Raw genomic sequence first — 2974 nt, forward strand, 5'->3', positions numbered from 1 at the left:
GTTCAACTACATCATCTTATTAACTAGTAAGAAAATAAGTCGAAGTGGGAGCTGAACCCACGACTTAATAAGTTAAATCATAGCGTAGCAATCTACTGCCGTAACCCTGAGCAGGCTATTCGACCTAATATATGAGACTTCTTGGATGGCGTTTGGGCCTACAACCGAATGGTGAACACCGATGCGCTCTCGCATTGACCTCCACAGAAATAATGATATCTCAATCTCTAACACGTTTAGTATTATTAACAGTAATATTGTACAACACTGATTCTTAAATTCTATCAAAGTCGTCGTCTTTTACAGTTTTATATGAAAAAATTTTTACGAATGGTTTCGTACTTAGATGCCATCAGTAATTATCCAAAATAATTTAGCTACTCGGCGATGCTTTTCCACAACCGATACACCAGAGATTTTCCCTTTCTCGGTCCTCTCGTTCTAGAGTTAGACTCTTTCATTTTTCAAAACATCTATAGAAGATAGGAAACCAACTGTCTCACGACGTTCTAAATCCAACTCACGTTCCTCTTTAATCGGCGAACAGCCGAACCCTTGGAACCTTCTTCAGCTCCAGGATGTGATGAGTCGACATCGAGGTGCCAAACGGCTCCGTCGATAGGAGCTCTTAGGAGTCATCAGCCTGTTATCCCCGGAGTGCCTTTTATCCGTTGAGCGATAATCTTTCCACAAAGAATTATCGGATCACTATGACCGACTTTCGTCCCTGTTTGATATGTCTATCTTACAGTCAAGCAAGCTTTTACCATTATGCTCTACAATTGATACTATTATCCAATTTGAGCTTACCTTTGTACACCTCCGTTACTCTTTAGGAGGTGACCGCCCCAGTCAAACTACCAACCATACACTGTCTATTTAAAAAAATATTAGTTATTTATTATAATAAGAGTGGTATTTCAAGGATATCTAAACAATTTACTAGCGTAAAGATCTAAAAGATTCCCACTTATGCTGCAGGTATTAGATAAAATAACAATATAAAGATGTAGTAAAGGTTCTCGGGGTCTTTCCGTCTAACTATAGAAAATCCGCATCTTCACGGATAATTCAAATTCACTGAGTCTATATGGGAGACAGCGGGGATGTCGTTACACCATTCATGCAGGTCGGAACTTTATCGACAAGGAATTTCGCTACCTTAGGACCGTCAGAGTTACGCCCGCCGTTTACTGGGACTTCCATTTAATGCGCAAACATCTCCTTTTAATCTTCCAGCACCGGGCAGGTGTCAGACCCTATACATCATGTTACCATTTAGCAGAGTCCTAAGTTTTTATTAAACAGTCGCAACCCCCTATTTTGTGACACCTAATTAATTTAAATAATTAGGTACTTTTTATCCCGAAGTTACAAAGTCATTTTGCCGAGTTCCTTCAATATAGTTCTCTCATTCACCTTAGTCTACTCGACCTATCCACCTGTGTCGGTTTAGGGTACGGTTTTTAATTAAAAAAGCTATTTCCTGAAAAATTAAAAAATTTTTGTCACTTTTTTAAAAAAATTTAATTTAAAAATTATCCCATCAAAATTTGCTTTCGTCAAATCTTTCTTAGGGGCCGTTTCACTCTATGCAATACATTTTAACATAGAAACCCTTGGATTTACGGTGATAACGATTCATATACGTTATTTTTTGTTACTAATGCCAGCATTTTCTTTTCTGATATCTTCAATATATTTCACAATATATCTTTATTAACATACAGAATGTTCCGCTACCGTTTTATTTAAAATAAAACTTGCCGCTTCGGTAAATTTCTTAAGTCTCGATACATTTTAGGCGCAAAAAAACTAGACCAATGAGCTATTACGCTTTCTTTAAAGGATGGCTGCTTCCAAGCCTACCTACTGGTTGTAATAATTTTTTCACTTCCTTTTTCACTTAGAATATTATTTAGAGACCTTAGCGATCAATCTGGGCTGTTTCCCTCTTGACAATAGACCTTAGCGCCTAATGTCTGTCTATTTAAATTACTTTTTTTTGTATTCGGAGTTTCTAAGAATTTAGTAAGTTTTTACACCCCCTAGCTCAATGAGTGCTCTACCCCAAAAAAAGATTTTAAATGCTCTACTTCAATAGATTTCGCGGAAAACCAGCTATCTCTGAGTTTGATTAGCCTTTCACTCCTAACCACAAATCATCTCCATATTTGCCACATATGTGAGTTCGATCCTCCAAATAGTTTTACCTATTTTTCAATCTGTTCATGGTTAGATCACTCAGTTTCGGGTCTTATTTATATAACTAAAAAGCTTTTTAAAACTTGATTTATCTACGCCTACTTTATTAAATTAAGCTTGCTATAAAAATAAACTTGCTGGCCCCATTATGCAAAAGGTACACTGTCACTTTTTAAAAAAGTTCCAATTGATTATTAACATTAAGTTTCAGAATTATTTCAAACTCAAAAGTTCTTTTTCACCTTTCCTTTACAGTACTTGTTCACTATCGATCATTAATTTTTAAAAGGTTTTGAGGGTGGTTCCCCAATATTCAAAAAAGATTACACATACCTCTTTTTACTATAATAAAATTAATAATTATTCTACAGGACTTTCACCTTCTTAAGTAAATTTTTCAAAATTTTTCAAATAATTGTTTTAGTTTTATAAACCTAATTTCCATTTTCATTCGTCATTACTCACAGAATCTCGTTTGATTTTTTTAACAGTTACTTAGATATTTCAATTCACTGTTTTTAAAATTTTCACAAAGAAAAAGTTTTCTTTAGGAAATCTATATTTCAAAATATAATAATATTTAATATAGCTTTTCGCATTTTTTACGTCCTAAAAATTAAATTAATGCCAAGGCATCCACTTAATGCTTTTATTATTTATACTTAAACCATTTAAATGGTTTAAATTTTTATTTTTTTTTTAAATATTCATTAATTAATTTTAAATTTAAATAAAAAGGATATAATATAGTTTTAAATGTAGGTTCTTA

This window comes from Phytophthora infestans, genomic scaffold, assembly GCF_000142945.1.
Source record: "Phytophthora infestans T30-4 supercont1.387 genomic scaffold, whole genome shotgun sequence".
Classification (NCBI taxonomy): Eukaryota; Oomycota; class Peronosporomycetes; order Peronosporales; family Peronosporaceae; genus Phytophthora; species Phytophthora infestans.